At 43.1% G+C, this 25865-nt stretch overlaps 1 protein-coding gene across 1 annotated transcript in view; it reads right to left on the bottom strand.

The window, feature by feature from the left end:
* PTCHD4 (patched domain containing 4) overlaps window positions 1-25865 on the bottom strand; it is a 128409-nt gene that overhangs the window by 28891 nt on the left and 73653 nt on the right.

The following is a 25865-nucleotide window of genomic DNA, read 5'->3' on the forward strand; positions in this document are numbered from 1 at the left end:
CTCTCTCATATCTCTCTATCTATCTATCTATCTATCTCATATCTATATCTATCTATCTATCTATCTATCTATCTATCTATCTCATATCTATCTATCATTGCATATCTATCCATATCTCATATCTATCTATTTATCTATCTATCTATCTATCTATCTATCTCATATCTATCTATCTATCTATCTCATATCTATCTATCTCATATCTATCTATCTATCTCATATCTATCTATCTATCTCATATCTATCTATCTATCTATCTATCTATCTCCTATCTATCTATCTATCTCATATCTATCTATCTCATATCTATCTATCTATCTCATATCTATCTATCTATCTCATATCTATCTATCTATCTATCTATCTATCTCCTATCCCATATCTATCTATCTATCTATCTATCTATCTATCTATCTATCTATCTCATATCTATCTATCTAATTACCTATCTATCTATCTATCTATCCATCCTCTACAGTTCTAATAAACCAGTTCTTTGAGTAACATCCTGTTCGCAGAACAGAAAGAAAGGAAGGAAAGAGAGGAGAGCAAAGAAAACAAAAAGAAAGAGAGAAGCAGAGGAGAAGAAAGACAAGAAGAGGAGCAAAGGGGAATGGGAGGAGAAAAAATAGAGAAGGAGAAGAAAGGAAATTAAAGGAAAGAGAAGAAAAAGGGAAGGAGAGGAAAAAGAGGAGAGGAAACAAAAGAGGAAAGGGGACGAAAGAGGAGAGGAGTGGAGAAGAATTAGAGAAGGAGAAGAGAGAAATGCAAGGAGAGGAGAAGAAAGAGCGTATGATAGGAGAGAAAAGGAAAGAAGAGAAGAAAGAAGGGAGGAGACAAGAGAACCAGGCAGGACTCCAGGACTCTAATTGTAGAAAAACAATGCAGCACTCCAAAAGCCAGGTAAATAAATGTAGACTAATTTGTCTAATTAATTTTAGATAGGTGTATACTTGCTGAAGGCTTCATTAGGTGCAAACCCCTCCTTCTGCATTCTCCATCAGCCCCACATGATGTGATCATGAAGTGTTGATTGGTGATCATGACGTCATGACAGCCAGGGGCTTAAAGAAGGCCCCAATAGGATGCCTGTCAGTGTTACACTGATGGGCATAATATACTGCAGTACAGAAGTATTGCAATGCATTATGCAAGCAATGAAACAATTGTATGGTCCCCTAGTGGGACTAGTAAAATATTGAAAATAAAATGTAAATAAAATATTCAAAAATCTAAAAAAAAAACAAAAACCCTTCCCCTTACAGATTGCCTTACGTAAAAAAAATAAAATAAAGACAGCCCCTAATCATAATCGGTATTGCTCTATCCATAATGACCCAAAATATATAATTAGCACATTAATGAACCCACACAGTAAACTCTGTAAAAGCAAAATAAAAAATAATTAATGCCAGCCAGAAAATGGAATATACAGCGATTAAGAACTCATCCTGCAAAAAACAAGCCAATCGATGAAAAACTCAAATGTTATGGCTGTCCGTATATGGCAATGCACAAAAAGAAATGATTAAAAATAGTTGCAATTGCGCAAGAGTTGTAAAACATAAAAACAACTACTGAAATGTGGTATCACTGCATTGTACAGAACTGCGGAATGAAGTTATCGTGTCAAATAAACTACTGGGTAAAAAGAAAACAGAATGACAACATTGCAGAAATACAGTTTTGCATTCTCATCCCCCAAAACAGTTATTACAATCTTCTCTAATGACAAACTCAGCTCTGCTACTTCTGCAGCAGCGGCACTGGATCTCATACAGTATGTGGATTCATTTACTATCACAGCACATAGACGTGTTTGTATATTATAACGAGGTAACAAGCAGTGAGTGACTGTGACTCATGGGGTCTCAGTGGAGGATAAAGCCCCAACCTCATTATCAGGGAGACAATGACTGCCACTTTGTTACATTTTGCTGCATGTGGGTTTTGTGTGTCAGCTGCATGTGTCTACCTGAGATAACACATCATCCACATCAGCCGAACACAACCAGGGAATAGCAGGTGTCTGCAAAGATGGAAATAGTCTCATGTCGCAGTCTACAGGAACCAGCCAGGAGTTTGCTTTCATTTGGCGAAAGGAGTACACAGATAGATAGATAGATAGATAGATAGATAGATAGATAGATAGATAGATAGATAGATAGATAGATAGATAGATAGATAGATAGATAATGATATAGGTAGATATGAGATAGATAGATAGATAATGATATAGGTAGATATGAGATAGATAGATAGATAGGAGATAGATAGATAGATAGATAGATAGATAGATAGATAGATAGATAGATAGATAGATAGATATGAGATAGATAGATAGATAGATATGAGATAGATAGATAGATAGATAGATAGATAGATATGAGATAGATAGATAGATCAATCTATCTATCTTATATCTATCTAATATCTATCTATCTAATATCTATCTATCTCATATCTATCTATCTCATATCTATCTGTATATATATCTAATATCTATCTAATATCCGTCTATCTCATATCTATCTAATATTTATCTGTATATCTATCTAATATCTATCTGTATATCTATCTAATATCTATCTCATATCTATCTATCTATCTCCTATCTATCTCCTATCTATCTATCTATCTATCTATCTATCTATCTATCTATCTATCTATCTATCTATCCCATATCTATCTATCTATCTCCTATCTATCTATCTATCTATCTATCTATCTATCTATCTATCTATCTATCTATCCCATATCTATCTATCTATCTATCTATCTATCTATCTATCTATCTATCTATCTATCTATCTATCTATCTCCTATCCCATATCTATCTATCTATCTATCTATCTATCTATCTATCTATCTATCTATCTATCTATCAATTATCATTACAGCAATAAATCAACTGTTTGGAATTTGCTGGAATATCTGCACTGATTACTAATAACCATGATATGATAGTTATCTAATAGTTAGTCAAGATTACAGGTAATCACAATGTAACTAATAACAGACCATCAGTTGTTCCATTTCTATATTTTATTGAATGCACTGAGTAATCATCCACAATTTAGGAAGAAAAAGTAAAGGCCCTTTTACACGCAACAAATGTTCAAATGTGAGTGATAATCATTACATAATCATAATCATTAGTGAATGTGAAAGTGAGTGATAATCATTACATGTAAACGCAGGCAGTCATGCACTATTCATTCAATTGGCGTTCAGTGCTGGTTTTCAGTCGGCATAAAAAACATTGTTTCATTGTTCAAAATTCTTTATATTTTAATAGAATTTTGAGCGGCTTTTAAGTGGCTGCAGAATAGGTTTTGTTTGTCTTTATACATATGGCTGTATTCCCACGAGCGCATATTGGCCGCCGTTTTTACGGCTGGCTGGTATACGCTATGTTGGGAGAGGAAAATCTGGTGAACAGGCGCACAAATCAAACATTTGTGCGCCCATTCAGATGGCCTTGTGAGTCTGGCGCTGAGCTCACCAGGCCATCACCCATTTCCCCTCTCTCCCCATCGCAGGCTAAGTGCCAATCCGCCCACCTCCTCCTATTGATGGCTATGGACAAAGGGCGGGGAGAATGTGGATGCTTAGCTCCCCCCACGTCCCGCACCTTGTCCATAGCCATCAATGGGAGGAGGCAGGGCAGACCCGTGCTTAGCCCCGCCCCCTTCCACACCCTCCCATTGCACAGAACAAGCAAGGAGGAACGAGAGGTGAGCCTGCATGGGGGTGGGAGAACAGAGGAAGTGGGTTTAGGAGCCACGCTGCTAAACTCCCTCCCACTTATGGCCACTGCCTTGGGCTCCCATAAGAGCCCAAGGCAGTGGCCAACATATTCGGCTCAAAAGATAGTTCCAGGACTATCTTTTGGGCCCGACGTAAAAATGCCCGGCGCTATATTGGCTTGGCCGAGCGTTTTTAACGTCTCAGAAATACGCCAATGTGATCTGATGCATTGGAATTCCATGCATCAGATCACAGAGCATATCGGCCGGCTGTGAAAATAGCTGGCCGATATGCAGTCATGGGAAAGAGCCCTAATGAGTACCCTGTTTACTCATTATGTACCCTGCTGGGAGAAGACAATGGAATCCTGCCAGCGAGATAACCATCGCATAAACACACGCCCAGCTGAGCAAACAACTCCTGCAGATGAATAAAAGCCATTATCTGTGCCAGCAATTCTATTCAAAAATGTCGTCAGTTCCTTCAGTCATGCGGTGTTTTAGCGATAATCGTTGTGTGTAAAAGGGCCTTTAGAATCCTTTTACATGGGCTGATAAATCATTCAGACATCCGCATCCAGCGATAATTATTCAGTGCCCTGATTGAATGACGAATGAGAATTCATTCGCTTGTTTTTTGTCATTTAGGTTCTGCATACAGAAAATTAGATAACGGAACGGTCCGTGTAAACAGGCAGTCACTCACTTATGAACGACTGCCTGTTTATTGTAAATGGAGGTCAGCAGCGCAGAACAATCCCTGGCCTGCTCCGTCTTCATTCCATCAGCAATGATAATCCCTGTGTAATAGCACATGATCAATCATTGCCGGGCCGACCTGTTGGACATCTATGCCTGACAGGTTGTCTTGTGTAAAAGGGACCTTGAATTTAATAACCTGTAGATTCCCCTTTAGCAACAATCACCTAGATCAAGTGTTTCCTATAGCTGCAAACAAGACGTATTAGACAGTTAATACCTCCACTTTTTGGTGAGACATTGGTAGTGGTTAGCAAATTTGTTTTTAAGTTCAGTGCTGGCTATTGGTGGAGCGCGGTCATGTGACCGCTGACATGGCCATGCTACGTGTATCCTTACTACAGAGGGCAGTGCAGTTCTGGAGAAGAGACAGGCTAGATGTCCCTGTTATTTATGGTAGGGAAGGTTCCTAGGAAGCCCCTATGGGCTAAAAAGTGCGAGGAGCTTCAGTAAGAGGTGCTCGCACATGGTCCCAAACCACTGATAGGAGGCGCTACAGACTTTTATTGTCATTCGGCAGAGAAAAAATCGACTCTAGCTAGGAGTAGGCTTTTGCTATAATCTATGCCAGTTTCGGGAGTAGATCATAGTAAAAGAGATGGGCTTCATTCAGCCATTCCCCCTAAAGCTTGGCCTCGGTAACTTTTTGAAAAAGTGGTGGGGCGCAACACACAAGTCTTAAAAGTCGGCATGTGCCCGGCCGTCTTAAACAGAACCCAATGACTACTTTTTCTGTGAGTGGACAACCCCTTTAAAAGATTTCGCTCACTTTATGGCACCATGTAAACACCCTGATGCCCCTATTCAAATGTAGGCAAATACACCCATATGGCGGCAATGATCCACAACGTGGTTCCATAGGATTTGGAGCCTGGACTTTAAAAGAAGCAGAATCCATAGCCTTATCCATAATCCTATCATCACCCGCAGTATCTATTTTTATGTCCCAATGACTACCACATAATACGCAGTAAGACACGTCTGCCGAGCGCAATGCGGCCCTTCTGTGCATATAAATCCTACAAACAAAACTTTATCTTCCACTTTGTGAAATGCCAAACTGCACAGCCCAGCAAAGCTCCATGGATTTATTATGCAGATTTGTCCTCTTACCACCTCCTATTGAATACAACTCCGGGCTGTACAAAGCATTGATGTCGCATTTACAATACAAATAGAATAACATTACACAAGGTGCCAAAAAAATATAAATATACAATGTAGAGCAAATGGATCCGAGTGTTGTTCTTTGAATCTAATGAAACATAATGCTCTAGGGTTCAGCACTCCGCCATCAATACGCCTCTACATGCAATCCTTATTGTTAATAGCCAAATGAAAAAGCAAGGCATAACGGGAACAGTTTAAAAAATAATTACCACCGGACTGTAATAAAAAAAACAATTCACCAAAGCCACGGCTTGACGATAATATAGACTCAGTTCTGATTATTCATTCTGCAGTGAAAAAAAGTTATGAAAATGAAAGGTAACTTTTTAGATAACTGTTACCATAGGATCAAAACATACTCATTGTACAAAGTGCTCTATGGATTTCCTCAGGTTGAGGTATAATGTAGTCTAGATAACTTGGAGAGGCTTTTAGAAGAGTCCCCTGATGATATGGTGATCACAGGGACCCCTAGAGGTAAGCTGCAATCTGTGGGGAAGCCTAGCAGCAAATGTTCAATTTCCCTACAGCACCCCCACAGGGAATATCAGGCATTACACAGTTCTCATTTAAAACAATTGACTATCTGTGTAATGCATGGATATGCCAGGTCCTCCTAAGAGTGAGAGATGCTGCTTGTAGCCAATCACTATGCTGTCTTATTCAGCAGATTCCCATGTATCTTTGCCTGCGGTTTACACTGATTTCTATTTAAACCTGAGTGGAGGGAGAAGTTAGCTAACTGGTCATTACTACTGAAATAGACTTTTCAGATAAGGTCAAAGGTTCTGATTTGTCTGTGACAGCGCTTCAGATATTTGTAGACAGCTATTAAGTCTCCTCTCAGCCTTCTCTTCTGCAAGCTAAACATTCCCAGATCCTTTAACCTTTCCTCATAGGACATGATTGGCAGACTGCTCACCATCTTGGTAACGCTTCTCTGAACTTGCTCCATTTTCAATGTCTTTTTTAAATTGGGGTGCTCAGAACTGGACACAGTATTCCAGATGAGGTCTAACTAAGGAAGAGTAGAGGGGGTTAATGACCTCACGTGATCAAGACTCTATGCTTCTCTTAATAGATCCCTGAATTGTGTTTACCTTTTTGGCTACTGCATCACATTGTTGACTCATGTTCAGTGTATGATCTATTAGTATACCCAAGTCTTTTTCACATGTGCTGCTGTTTAGCTCAATTCCTCCCATTCTGTATGTGCTGTTTTCCCTTTTTTTGCCAGATGTAGGACTTTGCATTTCTTCCTGTTAAATACCATTAGTTTATAATAATTTAGATTTGGATGGAAAAAAATGATTTTTTCATTGGTTTTATTTAATTCTTTTAATCCATTCAGCACCTTAAATGGGTAGTCCGGCCACTTAAACTTAAGAAAAAAATTGCTCAGAAAGCTCTCTCTCCTTCCTGACAGACAAAAAATTTGCCAATGAAGCACGCTGCGGTGGGGAGGGGCCAAAACAGGCACGTCACAGTGGGGAGGAGCCAAAAGCTGGGGCGGGGTCGAACAGCATTTGATGCTCCTTCGAGTAATGAGCATCAAGCTCGGCAGAGTACGTTCGCTCAACTCTATTCCTGGTGCTTCTTGACACAGAAATGTGACTGCTGCAGCCACTCACTGGCTTTCCTGTCCTTGTTGACACAGACATGTGACTGCTGCAGCCAATCAATGACTGTAGCATGTCACCACTGTGGTCAGTGATTGCCTGTGGTCAGGGACTTCTGAAAGTGTTAGGTCAGAAGCAGCACTAGATGATAGGGTGAGGATTGCTACTTTTATTCCAACCCTTTTTTTTAAGGTTAGTGGCTGAAAACCTCCTTTAAATAAGGTTACAGATTTACAAAACGGGTTGCTGTGATTCTGGTGTTACCAAATATGCGCATATTAATATATATATATATATATATATATATATATATATATATATATATATATATAAAATAAAATGTATTGCCTGTAAAATATTGATGTATTTATGTGTTTATTTTTATTTCTTCTTTATTTGCCACTATTATTTCTCATGCATTTTATCAGCATTTAATTATCCCATACTTTGATTTTTTTAAATTATCCACAGTTTTATATAATAGAAGTACAAGCTGATAAATGCACAGGCGGTTGCTGGGGTATACCCAAGTGCTCCCTAATAAATATAACACTGACTTGACCTTTACTGTTTGATTGATGGGCATCCAGGCCCTAGGGCTGGCTTATCATTGGAGCACTCGGCATTAATAATTACAGAGGCAAATGAGACAGTACAATTACTTGTGGAGACAGAAAAGGCGGCATTATTGATGGTCCACAAGAGTGTATAATTACCGATGGGGGCATAAAACAGGCACTTTACTGTGTGGAGGGCACTCAAATCAGCACTAACTGTGAGGGGATTAATTTCTATCTTGGGCACTATGGAGATTGTATAGAGGTGTGGAAAACATAGCGAGGATACTGGAAAAGCAAGAAATGAAAGACGTTTCTGTGCCAAATTCTGCAGAATCAAGTTGTGGCTGGGAGAAGTCTTCATGGTGGTCTGGTCCCAGACAAAGAAGAACAGGGAAAGAGAACAACATCAATCAGAGAAGATGTCACCTGTGATTGCTGGAGGTAACTGTATTATGATCACTATGTAGCACTGGTATCTATCTTATTTAGTGGTATACTGGTAGAATGAGGGGGTCACTGAGGGGCACTATTACAATGAGAGGATGCAAAGAGCATAGTTTAACCAAAAAGGGGCAGCACACATATAGAAGGTTTTCATAACTGCTCCATACCATATGCAGTCTTAAGGTCCCTTTTCCAAGGGTGATTAATGCCCGAATATTGGCTGGAAACATTGAAATCGGGTGATAGTTATTCCATATACATCCGGCCCCGAACATGGCACTGAGTGAGAAATCACTCACTTGACAGAGCTGCTTGGTTTTTAGCCGAGCTAAAAACCAAGCAACTATCAGCCCATCTAAACAGGGAGTCGTTCTTCTTTGAATGACTGCAGTGCATGGAGGCTGGTGGCTAAATGAGATTTCCTGTTGCTCTGCCTCCATTTTCTGAACAACCATCACTCCTGTGTGAAAGGAAAAGAGCAATGGTCTGTGGGATGACTGTTGGGGGCATAAGTCCCATGAAAATGGACATTTTAGCTGGCCCTATGGACCCCAACAATCAGCACAGTAAAGGGTCAGAGCACTCCTCCAATCACAACAATGCCTTCATTGTTTGCATAAAGAAAATGGAAAGAGCATTGAGGAGTGCCACAGGCAATTCAATTCATGGACACATAGGTTAGCCCCCCACTGGTCAAACATTAATACCCATCTCTGGGCATTTCTAACTGAGATGACTCACTGAGGGTCAGGGCACTCCACAGGAATACATAGCATTCTTTATGTGCATCTGTAAGGCACTCACCCCAATGTGTATTTTTGTCATAGAGATGTAATAGGAACATTGGACAAAAGTGTAGCAGGTGCCAAAATGTGGCACAACAGAATTGCGCATGCTCACTGGACACTAACTGATTGTATGATACTCTGATATAAAAAGGAATTGTTTTGCTGTATAGTGTGTGGCTGATACAAGACGAAAGGCTGAGGAAGCTGAAGAAGGTGCGGTTTGGACAGAGAGGAAGAGTCAATTTACGGGCCTAAGTGAGTGAAAAGCAGAAGCTGCAACAAGAGCCAAATGTAGAGTAGTGCTCCAGACCCTGGACAATGCTGCTGGAGAGATCAGATCAGTCAAAACAGTGACTCCTGTTCAACAAACTGTAAGTGAGGCTGGCCTCTACCAGTACTATAGATGTGCACACTGATAGCGAAAGGTAACAAATACCCAGCAGGCCTGCTATATGGGTCACTAATTGCATTCAGAGCAAGAGAGAGATTGAACTGTAAGATACATTTAGTGTTACAAAGGCTGTGGAGTCGGTAAGTCAAACATCTGACTCCATATATGACTCAGGTTTCTAAGTGATGAGTTTACAGCATTAAAATGGTAACATCAGGCTTTTCATCACCGTTATAATAAAATAATCACGCTATTTAGATAGAACATTAAATATATTTATTGGAATACAATTTCAGAACAAAAAACTTACCTAAATTGTAAATACGCCACACACTATGCATTTAGTAAGTGGGAAAAAAAGTTTTCCACAGAATCTTAGTAAACAACATTTTGTGCAGAATTTGTTTTTAGAAATAGTATTGCCTGCATCGGATCCTCCTTCATAGATGACCGCGAATCTCATATGTAAATTTTTGTTTTATAAGCCAGATTAGGAATTGGTATATTTCTACTAATGGCCCATTTACACGCAATGATTATCGCTCAAAATTAGTTCAAACGATATATTTTGAGCGATAATCCTTGCATGTAAATGCTACCATCGTTTGTTTTTCTGCCGAATGATGATTTTTAGTTCAGCATAAAATCCATTGTTTTGCCGGGCAGCTGATAGCAGGGACCGCACAATGTGATTCTCCATAGAAAAAGCTGATAGCATTGTTTTCAGCCGCTGTCCCTTGAGAGAACAATGGAGCTATATGCAGATAATAGACCACCCGCTATTATCAGTATACAGCGAAGGGAGGCTCATTTACATGCAAACAAAGCTAATAAACTACCAATGGGCATTAGTGTCCATTAGTAGATTATGTAAAATGATCGCTCAAACTGTCATTCAAGCTATCTTTTGAACAAATGTTGAGCAATCATCTTTGCGTGTAAATGGGCCTTAACTCTGACTTCACCAAAATGGGACTCTGACTCCAACTCCACAGCCCTGTGTGTTACTTGAACCCCTGAGAGTTGTTTGCACCTGTAGAAAACTCCTTATTTCAGGACTGAGGTATTTTGCAGGAGAAATAGAAAACAATCCCAGAGGTGAATGAGTGTTAACCCCCAAAGAGAAAGTTCATTGATCTGTATTTTCTTAGACTGTACTGGCATTGGAGTTAACCATAGATGGTGTCAAGTAAGTCAGAGATAGAATAACCAATTGTTTACTTATTACTAGCTAATTGTGTATTGCTATCCCTGTGTATATTGTACAAATTGGTTACCCCGTCTACTGCATTGTATCCTGAGTCTTCAGCCATACCCCAATCCATGACTCACCATGCCTTCCAGCCCCTCATCTGAAGAGTGGCTATAAACAGGCATATAATATCTAAGGCTCTTCCCTTGGTATGTATTAGACTTTTCAGAACATGCACTCATTGGCCAGATATGCAAATTTGCATCGACAGAGGGAAACATAGAATTTCTCTACATATATCTCATAGGCGTAAAAAGTTGTAAAAAGTTCTATTCCGACCCTGTGCCCCGTGTCTGAGCTTCTGCCATCCATGAGAAGAATTTGCTCTGTACTTAATGTTATATAACAATAAATTCAAAATCAAAGCGCGACAATCTAACAGATTGTTATATATATATAACCTCCGCTTGCTGACTGTTAATATTGAGATGACTTTATATTGTTATTCAGTGCAGCTCTTTAGCTGTCAGAACACTTTATAGTCGATGAGAGGCCATGCATGCATTCATCTGCGCTATCTCCTGTCTTGTGAAAGTTTCTGACATTTAATCAGATCTAGCAGGATACTTGGGTTGCAAATAGAGACATTGAATTATTCACTGGCAGATACCAATCAGATGCTCTTAGGAACTTTCTGCATTTACCATAAATATTGCCTGGTCTAGAACAGATAAATAGGAGGCATTGGGATAGAGCTGATAAAAAGCATTGCTAAATGCATCCTAGACGTCCCGCAATGTGATATGTACTCATCATCATGCTGTCTGATTTATCCTACAAGCCTGAAGCATCTCACGTAGAAGAGATTCATGGCAAGTAAGAACAAAGAACAATCATCCCTTCTTCATCCATGAAAGCGACACCCACTCAGCGGCATAGTGTAGGGTAGAGAGGTAAATCACCCTGGAGCCTGGTCACATGAGAAGACCAATTTCAGTGGCAGCAGCGGCATAGCTAAAGGCTCAGGGGCCCAAGTGCAAAAGTTTATCTTGGCCCACCAACTTCTCTTAACCCCTTAATGCAGAGGCGTAACTTGAAGCTCCTGGGCCCCAATGCAAAACTGTAACAGTGCCCCCAACTATAATGCTTTATTCATAGTACTGGGCTACCTATATGGAGAAGAGAGGCCTTATGGACCCCACTATAGTTACGCCAGTGGGTGGAAGGCATTTGGCTCATTTGGCTGACATTGAAAATTATTAGTGCTCCTATTGGCTTACACTACATTTTATTTAAGGATAGGGCTCCTTTTTTCCATTTCCATTTTCGTTTTTTCCTCCCCACTTTCAAAAAGTCATAACACTTTGATTTACCCCTCAACCAGGGGCGTAACTATAGGAGATGCAGGGGATGCAGTTGCACCCAGGCCCAGGACCCTTAGGGGGCCCATAAGGCCTCTGTTCTGCATATAGGGAGCCCAGTACTATGAATAAAGCATTATAGTTAGGGGCCCTGTTACAGATTTTGCATGGGGCCCAGGAGCTTCAAGTTACGCCTCTGCCCTCAACGTAGCTGTATGCAGGCAATCTGCAATGGCAGTACTGGGGGCTTTCAGAAGGCTCCTAGCGGCCACGGCATCCGAACGGCATGAGATCCTGGGTGTCGCTATCAGAATTCATGGCAGCATTTAAAGGGTTAACAGCTGCGATTAGTGCTGATTGCTGCTGTTAACGGCAGGTGTCAGCTGTAAGAATCAACTGGCACTCACATAGTATAGCACAGGATCAGCTCCCCATCTTCCTCCATACAAACCCCGAATGCAAAGGACGTAACTGTACATCATGTCGTTAAGGAGTTAAAGGGGATATCCTCTCAAAACGAGATCAGTATGGTGGTACCACATGATGACATGTCACAATCTGCTCTGAGACAATGTGCTGACCTCTCCTTTCTGCAGCAGAAGGCTGCACAAAGGAGCAGAGGTTGGACCCGATGACCCCGGAGGTCCCTTCCAACTCCGCCATTTTATAATTCTATGATCCTAAGGCAATATTTGGGTAAACAGGGTGACTTAAGTGAATTTGACCATGAGCAGACTGTTGGTGTCCAAAGGTGTGGTGTTAGTATTTCTGAAACTGTTGCACTTGTTGGCTGTTCCTGAACCAAGAGTGAACCAAGACTGATTGAACCATGTATAGACATCTGGCAAAAGATCACCCAGCGGCAAGCCACATGTGGTTGATTCTAGAGGCGAGCGTCGGTTGGCACATCTGGTATCTCATCAAAGATGCACCACAGTGGACCAATTGACCCAACAGTACAATAGCAGGGAAGTTAGACAGTTTTCCACACTGACCATGCAGCGTACCATGTTTCGACTGGGAATCAATAGCCAAAGACCAACAAGGATGCCCCGGATAACCTTGCATCATCGCCAACAACTCCTCACATGGGCCCAGGAAAGACATCAGTGGCCCTTTGATACATGGCAGAAGGTCATCTGGAGCGACAAGTCATGTTTTCTGCTCAACCATACCAATGGCTCAGTTCACATATGGCATAAACCGTATGAATCAGTATTCTATGGGTGCACCATTGGAGTTCAACAGGCTGGTGCTGGTGGTGTCATGGTCTAGGGAGTGCTTTCCTGGCATGGCATAGGACCATTGGTCATGATAACACAATCCTGCAATGGTGAACTTTTAAGGCACCCTTTAGGTCACCACATGCACCCATATCTTTAGGGAGTCTTCCACAACCACAGTGCTGTCTTTCAACAGAACAACACTCCATATCATTGAGCTCACATTGCTAGGGGGTGGGTGGAGGAGCAAGACAATGAATTCTCCATATTTTCTTGGCCCCAAAATTTACCGAACTGCGATCCCATCGAACACGTTTGCAATGGGCTGGAAAGGGCTATGAAATCTGCTTCTGCTTATCCGAAAAACGTGTGCCAACTGATGGAGCTACTGCATCGGTCATGTTGAGTACGGAGCATGTTCATTGCCTTGTGAAATCTGTTTCCCAAAGTTTGAAAGCTGTAATTGCCCAAAAAGTTCAGATGCAGTTTGGTAATTATATGATTTACTTGCAGAAATATTGGTCTTTTACTGTCTTGTTACGGTGGTCATTTTTGCAAAAGTGACAACAGGAAGTTGTCGTGAAGGGGGTTATATCAGCATTAATGCCACCATCTCACTTGGAGTAGGCCAGTAAGCAATTGATGCCAACATCCAACGTGATCTAGGGCTGGAGCAAATCTGATCCCATTTTCTGTGATTTGCTTATGATATTATTTCAGGAGCATAGAATACTATGGAAGAATCAGTTGCTTTTTGCTCCGCTGTCCATGGTGCTGAATTAACAGCTTTGACATTGCGGTACATCATAAAAATGGGAATTGAAGTTTTCTGGAGAGTTAGATCTAGAGTAAAAAATGGTGCATGTATGTGTGCCATTTAGAAAGTGCCCAGTTGCCATTTTATTTTGCCAGTTCATTGTGCACCAGTAATAGCACAGCGCCATACACTGTGAAGTGGCCTTGAACGGTACTGCAAGCTTGGTCCCATTCAAGTCTATGGGACTGAGCTTGCAGTACCATTCCAGGTCACTACTCACTGTACGGAGGTATGCTGGTTCCAGTACACAGCAGCTTGGAAAAACTGCTGATTGGTGAGGATGTCGGGTGTTGTACCCCCACAGATCTGAAGGATAGGTCATCAAAAGGTACAAACCCAGAAAATCAGTTTAACATTACATTCATGTTGGTTAGAAGTGTTTATCTTCCCAGAAGGAACCATGTGAGTAGAAATAGTAGTGGTAGTCGTCAACAATATTTAGCACATTCACTGACCAGTGATTGAATCCACCTTGCCTTCCACATATTGCAGGTTTTCAGCAACAGAGGAAGCAATGTGGCTCCAAAGCACCACCGAGCCACCGCCGTGCGTCCCTGTAGGCAGGGGATTCCTTACAGTGTATGCTTCATTATTCCCCCTCCAGACATACCACTGATCCATAGGCCCAAAAAGTTCCAGTTTAGTTTCATTGCTCCATCGAACAGAATTGCAAAACTTTTTGGGTTTATTTATATGGTTTTGAGCACATTGGAGCTGACTTTTCTTGTACCTTTGGGTCAGTAGATATGTATGTCTTGGAGTTTTTTCATTAAGACGTTCAGCATTTAGTCTGCGCCTGGGCTATTTCACACGAGCGTAGAATTTTTCGGCCGGCCTTGTAACAGTCACAACGCAGCCGAAAAATGCATGATTGGGCACACAAATATATAGTTTGTTTGGTCATTCAGATAGCCCAGGTCCGGTGCATATATGCCATCAGGCATATTGCCATTCAGCTCTGCTAAACTGCCTTTCCTCTTTCCGCCCCCTCTCGGCAAGGCAAGGGGGCAGGATGGGGTGGAAGCCAGTGTTCTAAGCACCCGCCCCCTCCCCGCCCCTTGTCGGCTGCCAGCAATGGTAGGGGGCGAGAGCTTAACATCTAGCTCCCGCCCCATCCCACCCCCTCCCATTATAAACAGCCAGCAAGGGGCGGAGAGAAGGGGGTGGGAGTTTATCAGTCACGCTGCTTAACTCCCTCCCACCTCTCTTCTCCAGCAGCTGTCATAGGCTCCCATAGGAGTCCATGGTAGCACCCGTATTCCGGCCAGGATAGACAGTTCCTCAACTATCTTTCCTGGCTGGCGTAAAAGCACTCGTCCAAGATGCGTTCCTATGCACTATCTTGGCCAGCTGGGCGGTTTTACGCAGTGGAAAATCACCTGTCAGATCTGATGCATTGGAAACCAATGCATCAGATGGTAGCATATATCGGCCGGCCATTAAAACTGTGGCAAGAATATATGCTTATGTGAATAAAGCCTCACTGTGCAGACAGAAACCTCAGTGCCTGCTGCCACCAAATCTTGCCGCATGTCTTCTGTAGTCGCTCAATGTTTTTTGTCCACCTACCTGATTAGGAATCTGTTGTCAGCTGCCAATAGCGAACTACCACATACAGGTAGTGTAGCCTGTGTTCTTCTAACTTTGATCTTGCACACTATGCTTACAACAGTAGGAACATTCACTGGTTTTGCTTTTTGTTTCCCCTTTCCTTGTTTGCAAAAGTCAATGATCTCTTCTCAACTTTTTGCACTACACTCCTACTGAAGGGCCCTTTTACATGTGATGACTGTTGGGTGCATGTGCGACTGACAGTCATCCCAGTAATAATTGTTCCTGTGCTCTTACACAGGAACGACCATCCCTGAGTGAAGGGAGGCAGAGCTGGCCGAGGATCGTTCCGGTCCTCCCACCACCATTCACAGTAAACAGACAGTCGATCATACATGAAGTAATGCCTATTTACACGGGTCAATCATTGCTACCCTTTTATCCCTGCATAACTTGAACAACGAACGATAACCAAATATCTTTCATTGTTCAGTCGGTGCATAGATTTACATTGAATGATCATCATTCAGATTCCTGCCATCCAGTGAGATTCTGGAGGATGATCGGCCCGTGTAAAAAGGCCCTTAGTCATATTTCTAACCTGCAAACAAACATCACAGTCAACAAAGCCCTAAACAGTCCAGGTATCTGATGTGTTTTAGCTCAAGCACACCTGATACAACTAATGAAGCCCTTGATTAGTTACATCAGATGTGCTTGAGACTTGCAAATATATACTCTTATGAGAGATTCTATTTAGAGGGTGTAATCATTAAAAGTGGAATTTTGTGTTTAAACCACTTGTTACATCTTGTTATATTAGTTGTGTTGAACTATGTAAATTGTTCTTCCACTTTTCTTTTTTTGGCAAACAGACGAAAGTTCGTCAATTTGGCAAATAAACCTAATTTCCAACTTTGTTTGCAACTGTATATCCCTGAATGTAACTTATTCTTTAAGGCTCTGTTCCATGGACTCTCTATGGCCTCTTCGCAGGCCACATAATGCTGATCCTAAGCCTCTTTTCTGGGTCTCCATATTTACCCAACTCTGCTCTCTGGATTTTGGATTACTTTTCTGTTTGATGAGAGCATCAAAGACACCTCCGGAAGAGCCTCTCAGTAGTTGTGCTTGATTTATGTACTAAGCTCGAACAATGAGGCATATGTTTGTATGTGGCGCAGACAGGGGGAAGACGATTGAATTATACTGGTATATTTTTAGTTTGTTGGCTTAAACAGAAGTTGGTGAAACATCAAAAAGGTGTTTATGGAAGTGAAAATCCATTAATTCTGGCAGGCAGATAAACAGCAGGTCTTAAAGGAAAATATATAAAAGCAAAAAGCTTTTCTCTTATATAACAGAGAGCTTTAAAGTGCTTTTATCAAGCAATTCACTGCGTGACACAATAAAGGAGAAATGTTAGATGTGACTGTGATGCAATGCTACACCACTAGGCCTTATGTTACCATGAGGATCCCCTAGATCATAGGAAAGGGGCAAACTGGAAAAAGGCCCAGGACCCCCCCCCCCCCCCCGTTCCCCCAAACTACTGTATATTAAAATGAACCATCCTGTAGTATTTAGCAGTGTATGGTAGTTTGATTTGGTAATTCACTAGTAGACTTATGTGCAGATTATATAGCAATTTTTGTTGGCCTTATAAAGGGCTGCTCTAGTGAAAAAAAAAATGTTTGTGTCCCAGCCCCAATCACCTGATTGCCGGTCATACTCTGGATGTCTCCTATGTATGATGCAGGCACTTCCAGATAGTGCAGCCTCCTATCTGATACTTTTGAGGCACCATCTTGGTGCCGACATTTCTCCCTGCTTACTTTCTCCATGCTCTGCTAACACTGGCATGACGCATCAGCAGAGCATCACATGACCAGCTGGAGCTAGTGCCATCTCTGCCTGCTGGAAGGACACTGTCATCACCTTCTGTATTCTATATTCACCTAAAAAAGCTACAGACCATAATTATGCAGCCAAGAAACTAAACTGTGATCTCTTCTATTATAACTGTGTGACACAAGCCTGTAATCATCAGCAGTAACTGTGACTGTTTTTACTGTCCCCTCCACATAAAGAGTTTGTGTGGCAGAGTCCATATAATATCATCACACAGGAATTATACTGGCTGACAAACTGACTTCTTGAGACATCATACAGCCACTGAAATCATGGTCGGTCATAATGGGATCACATGATCCACCTGAGAACTCCAGGAAGTTTCAGATAGAAAGGATATCTAACCAAGGTCATACTAGGCCACTTATATATACTGGGGGCTAGTTACATAACAAATTACCAATAAATTCACCTGAGTGGCCCTTTAAGGACTTGTTCAGATTTCCATTGTTCTGCTCTGTTATAGGAGCAGAGAAAAGGAAATAATGGCGATGCCTGATCTATCACATGCCAGACACCAATGGTACTAGATGGATCCCATTGACTATGATATATCGGGGTCCATCTGATTTGTTTTGTAGTATCCAGCATTTTACTAGTAAAAGTAACTTTTGATTGCTGCTCCGTTTTTTCTGGTATTTTTCTGGAATTTGTGATGGAGGCTCTGAAAGGAAGCTCTGCCACAGATATGAACATGGCCTAAAGAGTGTTACTTGGATAGCGCACATTTGGGTACAAGATAGGTAATATGTGTTCTGTATGGCAGTATTTTGTAGATGCCAGTTTGGGCCCTATATGATAGTATTCCTTGGATACTGTAACAATGTATTATTTAGGTATTTTAATGCACTATGCATCTTTCGAAAGAACTGTCTGAAAATCTTTAGTGGGGCTTGTATAACTGTTCTTGCTTGTAAGATGGCAATCAGGGGGTTGCCAGGTTATATGCCCTCTTTCCAATGTAACAGTAATGGCACATGCCAATAGTCTGGGGATGCAGCATACAACATATGGCAAAAACAGCCAGCATTGGGCAGGTTTTACCCTGCAACCTGATCCCGTTGATGTGCCCTGTGACAATGATATTGGATACGGCTCTCATGTACTGTAGAGTGTGTGTCAACCCCCATTAAAAGGTTGCACCAGATCACAAATTATCCCTTATCTACAGGATAGGGGATAATTTGTTGATCACCACTGAGATCCTCATCGATCCTGAGATCACGGGTCCCGTGTTCCCCTCTGCCTATCATTTCAATGTGGCTAACATACAATACCCTAGCACTTGCTGCTTGGTGATCTCTGCAGCCCCATTGAAAGTGAATGGAGCGTCAGCTTGCTTGCGCAACCAGTGCTCCATTTAAACTGCTCCTCACTGCGGAGGGTGCAGTAAGCCCACATTAGGAGGACTAATTGTAGCAGGGGTAACCTGCCACTCTATTGCATATTCCTACAGGCTAATTATCAGAAAAATTAACTTTCATGTCTGGTCATCAGTCTATGTAAAAGGGGTTTAAATGCGCCTAAGGGAAGACTATAATATTGTTGGGATAGGCCATTGAAAACAGATTGGTGACTATCTAACTTCCCGCACCTCCATCGATCAACTGACTGCAGAGGTTGCAATGCGCTAGCAAGTGCTGAATTACCTTCTGTCCTGATGCGCTGCCAATGCTCCCCATGCTCACCTGCCGCTAGGACCTCCGTCGGGAGCAGTTACTACTTGCTGCACGACATGTTTTGATCTCCTCTGCCTCCCTGGTGTCTGTAGGGGTCACATGTGCTCCGTATTCTGGTCCCCCTCCAGTCACCAGCCATCCCCAGCTGTATTAGGCATCCTCCTATCATAAAGCATGTCTAAGAAATCAGTCTCCTTGGCCATTGTGGTCAAGCCCCTGTTGTGTTCATTCTGGTTGTGACTTTCTACCTGTGTACCTGTTCTGTCAGACATCTGTGCTCCTTGACCTTGGATCTCTTTATTGGAGTTTGTTATAGATTGCTTACTGCCCTGTCCTCCTGCCTGGACCTTGGTATTGATACTGTGCCGCCAGTCCTGACCATTGCACGTTCTGCAGTTATGCACACGTTCACACTTTCAGGTACAACGCCGCGGCCCACTGCCAGGTCACTGGGGATCCCCAAGAGCTGTCTCCTTATATAGCCCAAAGTCAGATTGGTATGTGGCAAGGCGGATCCCCTTTGCCTCTCTAACATCTTTATCGCTTACCAAGCCTAATGCTGTACTTGCAGAAGTGGCTATACTTGTTACTCACTTCACTGGACTGAGCTGCAGTACAAGTTACAGTCAGAGGGGAAACATGAAGCTCCTGATTTTATGTAGTTGGACCTGTCGATCCAGTGTCCACCGATTTTCACTGGTTATTACAAAATTGAAATTTCACTTTGTTTAGAAGCGTTCATTATGTCAAATCCATAAAATATATATAAATGAACATGGCAGACCTTAGCTATGTTCACATTTGGCCACCAGCTTGTGGGGGATGCACAAGGCAGATGTAGGCTGGAGATGATCGCCCCTCTTAGGCCCACCCAGCCAGATGATCGTCTTCCTCTTGTGGCAGTGTCTTGTGGAGCTACATTAATCATCCTCCTTCTAGCACTGTCTTCTCCCATCTGATATTCTGAAGTGCTGCTGTCAGCCCATGGGTGGCCCTGCAACACTGTCATTTAGTACTGCTACTATATTAATGTTATGAGCTTGATTCTGGTATTGATTCTTTGATATTGACTCTGGTGCTGTATTTATGCTATGATCCCAAGATCATGGTGCTGTTTTAATGATATTAGCTTGATTCTGGTATTGTATTTGTGATTCATGTACTGAGCTTAGTTCTGCTGCTGTATTTATGCTATGAGCTTTAGTTCTGGTACCATATTTATTTACTGAGCTGTTCTGCTTTGGGTATGCTGCTATCTTGCTGCTATTTGCACAAGCAGAATACAGGTTTCACGACTCGACAGCCGCGACAGGTCTGTAGTATACCAGCCACGATGCAGAAATGGACTGGCGGTACAAAGTCAGTCCAAGCCATGTTATCACACTTTTGTGGTTGTACATTTGCTATCTCCTTGCTTTCCCCCGTCATTGATAAAGAATCATCGTAGTTATATGTTGAAATTCCACTAGGTGGTTTGCCTATTCCTTGGCTGGCCAACCTAGTTGAAAAGAGTTTTATATATTTCTACCCCTACTCTTAGAAGTTGCTGATTATTCATCTCTTATAGGTGAAATTGGTCTAAACTGTTCCCCTTAGTGCTGTCATCCGGATCCAGCTAAGTAGTTCATGTATTTATTTATATCTTACTATTGTTTCTGCTATTGCTCCTACTGCCATTAGTTGTTACCATATTATTATTGACATTTCCTGTATCTATCCAGGAACAGTATTGGTGGCTAAGGTTTCGGAAGTGGGGCCGTCCTTGTCAGGACGATTGCCCCGCTTTATGTAGTAGTATTTCCCCCTCCCTTTCAGCCATTAGGGTTAGATTCCCCATCTTTTCCCATTGTTTATCTTTTACATGGGATTCTCTGGAGTTTATTTGTCCCGTGTGAACACTGGCATGCATCCGTGCTTGGCGTGGGGATTTAACGCTCAGTACAGATGTAACCACAGGCAAACTGCCTATTAGTACAATCTATATTGTTTTTCACAGGGTGCCATCTAACCTAAGACCTGCAATGAAAATGAATAATAAGAATATACACACAAACGTCTTCTCTTCTGCAGGCTGTATTTAAGACATCTTTTAATGCATCGTATTGAGCAAATGGAAATGGATTTGGATTTACTTGTTAGCCGGGAATGTGTTGTCTCTGTATTCTCCTCTAGCCGGGATCTTCATGGGCTGGCTCATGACACTGATTAATTGCTATTTTCCTCAGCAGAATATGGCACAAGTATAATTTCCAACAGGAATCATCTCGGGTAGAAATACAAGCTCCTTCTCATTTGGAAACGGCACGTCAGAAGATCTGACTGGTCCATAATTCACAGCCTATTCCTATGTGATCTGAATGCTGACTGCGAGCAATTACAATGATAGATTTAATCCATTAAGGTCGGACACCACTTTCCTTGTTAAACTTATCTCTCCAGCCACTCGTAAGTCTGGAAGGAAATGCAGAGACCCACATGAAGTTTTGCAGCTTTGTAGGGATCTTGGGGCACATTGTGTTTGATGCATTTTCTTACAGATGTTGTTTGGAGTTCTGTGATGTTTTACTACCAAATAATTCCTTTCTTTATCACGTTGCAAAGAAGGGAGGAATAAATAATACATTTCTTCAAAGGCAAAAAGATCACACGCACCACGTTCCCTGGAAGATGTTTGCTCGAATGAATTTCCTTTCAGTAAAAAAAATACAAATAACCTACAGAAATCCAGGTGAGTCTTCAAAGACGTTGTAGTGTAATCACAAGTCAAGGAAAGTCCAGAAAAGACAAAAAAGTTACCCATTGTACCTCCTTCCGGTGTTCATATTTGCTTCTTTTCCTCTCCCAGTGGCCTAGTTAGCTCACCATGCCATGAAGCGGACTTGTAACTTGAAGCTCCTGGGCGCCAATGTAAAATCTGTGCCAGGGTCCCCATCTACCATTTATATTACTGGTGTCTTCTTATGACACCCTCATGGATCAGAGATCAGGTGTGACAGCTACTTCCAAATCCCCTATACCAGTGATGGTGAACCTTTTAGATATTGAGTGCCCAAGTTGCAACCCAAAGCCCACTTATTTACTGCAAAGTGCCAACACATCAGCGGGCAGGGCTTATCACGACATACGATTTTACCCTCGTCATTCTTAAAAGGACAGGGCCGCTTCAAAATAGACAGCGCGCAGATTTTGACTGCTTTTTGGAGGCGGAAATGCTGCAGAATGTCCTCAGCAAAAATTTCTGTGGAGTATTTCTGCATCCAAAAATCAGTCAAAATCTGCACCCTGTCTATTTTGAAACAACTCTGCCCATTTTTGCCACATGTGAACATAGCCCAGCTATAATAGTGACCTCCCAAGTGGCCCCAGCAATAATAGCGACCAACCCCAGCGGCCCCAGCAATGATAGTGACCACCCCCAGCGATGATAGTGACCACCCCCAGCGATAATAGTGACCCCCCCAGTGATAATAGTGACCCCCCCAGTGATAATAGTGACCCCCCCAGTGATAACAATGACCGCCTTCCCCCACAGCGGCCCCAGCAATAATAGTGACATCCCACAGCGGCCCCCAGTATAATAGTGACCCCTCCAGCGGTAATAGTGACCACCCCCACAGCGGCCCCCAGTATCACACTGACCCCCCACACACACACAGCGGCCCCCAGTATCACAGCGACTCCACCCCACCCACAGCGGCCCCCAGTATCACAGTGACTCCACAGCGGCCCCCAGTATCACAGTAACCCCCCCGCCTCCCCACAGCAGCCCCCAGTATCACAGTGACACCCCCCAGCGGTCCCCAGTATTACAGTAACCCCCCCGCCTCCCCACAGCAGCCCCCAGTATCACAGTGACACCCCCCAGCGGTCCCCAGTATTACAGTGACCCCCAGCAGCGGTCCCCCCAGTAGCACAGTGACCCCCCGAGACCCACACACTTACCCTCTCCTCCTTGTGGAAGCACCGCTCCTTCTCTGCCCGACGCATCCTCCAGCAGCGCTGATAGCAGGTGCACACTGTTGCCAGACGCCTTCTCCCCCTGCTCTCGCGGGAACCAAGTAGGAGATGTTGGGACAGGCGGGGGAGGGGGAGGAGGATCCTGGCTGCACGCTGACGTCACAGTGTGGCCAGGATGCATATTAACTTTTTCTTCCCCACTTCTGCCCTAATCAGCAATTCCAGCAACCTAATTGATTGTTTGGGTTGACTGATTCACCAAACAACTAATCAGGTTGCTGGAATTGCTGATTAGGGCAGAAGTGGGGAAGAAAAAGTTAATATGCGGCAGGGATCAGCGCACATAGCAGCGCTGCTTAGTGAATGCCGGCAGGTGCAGTAGAGCCGTGGCCCCTGCCGGTATTCACTAACGTGGTGAGCGGCCGACGGTGATGCGTGCCAGCAGGGAGGGCTCTGCGTGCCGCCTCTGGCACGCGTGCCATAGGTTCGCCACCACTGCCCTATACCTAGGCCCTTTGGCAATGGACACTTCTGTAGTGGAAATCAAGCTATTTTAATCCCTTAATGCTAAAGCCATGTATGTATGGCCTTCAGCGGCAGAGTTTGTATCTGACAGCGGTATTTAAATTACCTTCTCCCTATGTCTCTCATACAGCCCCCACAATTAAATCATGGGGTTCCGTTTGGGTGTCATAGAACAGACTGTAAGTAAAAGTAAAAAAGCCTCCGCTCTTTGAATTGTAGGGCATGAACCCGAGGCGTAATCGATTTCTGGAATAAATGAATGGCACTTACTCGAGAGGAGGGGGGTATGGCAAGCAGAAAGCCCCCTTATTGAAGTGTCGACTTCTTGTGTCACTTAGATGGCAATCACGTTCCAGTCTCCTTAGTATATACCAATATAGTCTTTATTCCAAGTAATGGGGGACAATATGGTTGGCGACGCGTTTCTGCACGCAAAGGCACCTTCTTCAAGTGTTCCAGAGGATCAGTGCTGCTCTAGAGAAGTCCTGGAGGCGAGCGTGTGAGGTTCGTATTAGAGGGGTGTTTAGTCTGAGTGTGCTAGCAGATTGGAGCACGCAGGCTTGGTGATGTACGGACAGGAGGGAAGCGATGTACGGTAGCACGGTGCCATGGAGAGCATTGTGGGTGAGGGTGATGAGCTTGAATCGAGTTCTGTAGTGGATGAGTAGCCAGTGCAGCAACTGGCATATTGCAGAAGATGAGTCTAGCTGCTGCATTTAGTATGGATTGGAGAGGGGAGAGTCTGGTGCGGGGAAGACCAATGAGCAGTGAATTGCAGTAGTCGAGTCGGGAATAGATGAGGACAACAACAAGTGTCTTTAGTGTGTCCGTGGTGAGGAACGGCTGGATTTTAGCAATATTCCGGAGATGCAGGTGGCATGTTCATGCCAGAGATTAGATATGGGGGGTAAAAGAGAGGTTTGAATGCAGTGTGATCCTAAGGCAGCGGGCATATTGTCTGGGTGTTATGATGGTGTCAGATAGTGATATAGAGATGTTGGGGGGGGGGCTGGTTGAGGGCAGAAAGACAAGGATGTCACTCCGATTGGAGCTGTGTAGATAGAGAAGAAACGGGGCCCAGGACCGAGCCCTGGGGGACCCCAACAGCGAGGGGGTTCGGAGAGGAGATAAAGCCAGCAAAGGAGACAGTGAAAGAGCAGTCAGAGAGGTAGGAGGAGAACTAGAAGTGAGCATTGTCTTTTAGGCAGATAGAGCGAAGCATAGAAAGGAGGAAGTCACGGTCGACAGTGTCAAATGCAGCAGAGAGGTCAAAGAGGATTAGTAGGGAGTAGTCGCCCCTCGGTTTGGCCATCCTCAGATTGTTTGATACTTTTGTGAGGGTGGTATTGGTTGAGAGTAGGGGGCGGAAGCCAGACTGTAGGTGGTCGAGGAAAGAGTTATCAGAGAGAAAGCATGGGAGGCGGGAATAGACCAGACATTAAAGTAGTCTTGAGATAAAAGGGAGGTTTGAGATAGGTCGGTAGTAGGCAGCGTCTGTTGAGTCAAGTGTCGGTTTCTTTAGCAGAGGGGATATGGTGGAGTGTTTGAATGAGGAGGGAAAAACACCAGAGGTCAGGGGCAGCTAGAAGATGGTGTTGAGCTGGGTAATGACAGCTGGGGAGAGAGAACAGAAGAGGTGTGAGGGAAGACAATTGAAAGCACAGGTGGGGCGAGCAGCAGAAAGCAGTCTAGAGATTTCTTCCTCTGTCGTTGGTTCTGGTATGGATAGTGAGTGAGTGATGGATGCAGTGCTGCAGAGACCGGGATTGGGGCTAGGCATGTAATGTTCAAATATTTCTTTGCGGATGTTTTCGATTTTTTTTCCCTTGAAGTGGGCGTCTAGCTCTCCAGCACTGAGAGGTAGCACACACTCTTAGCAAAGACCTGACTCAAGTTCAAAAGTATACTGATGGGGGTGTCCTTCATGATGACATTTTTATGGCCTTTAAAATGCTTACCTTGGAGGTTGAGTTTCTTTGTGATGCAACTGCTCAGCAAACAAAACTGTCTGCAAAGGGTATAGCTCGGTCTACAGTAGCTAGTAGGGCATTGTTGCTGAGGCTACCTCTATAGTCTACTGTATGAGCCAGGAAAGTTATTTGGCTCAGAGCTAGAAAAAATAATGGAAGGGATGGCAGACAAGAATGGAAAATCTTTTCTGCAGTCCTT

The sequence above is a fragment of the Eleutherodactylus coqui genome, chromosome 1 (genome assembly GCF_035609145.1).
Source record: "Eleutherodactylus coqui strain aEleCoq1 chromosome 1, aEleCoq1.hap1, whole genome shotgun sequence".
NCBI lineage: Eukaryota > Metazoa > Chordata > Amphibia > Anura > Eleutherodactylidae > Eleutherodactylus > Eleutherodactylus coqui.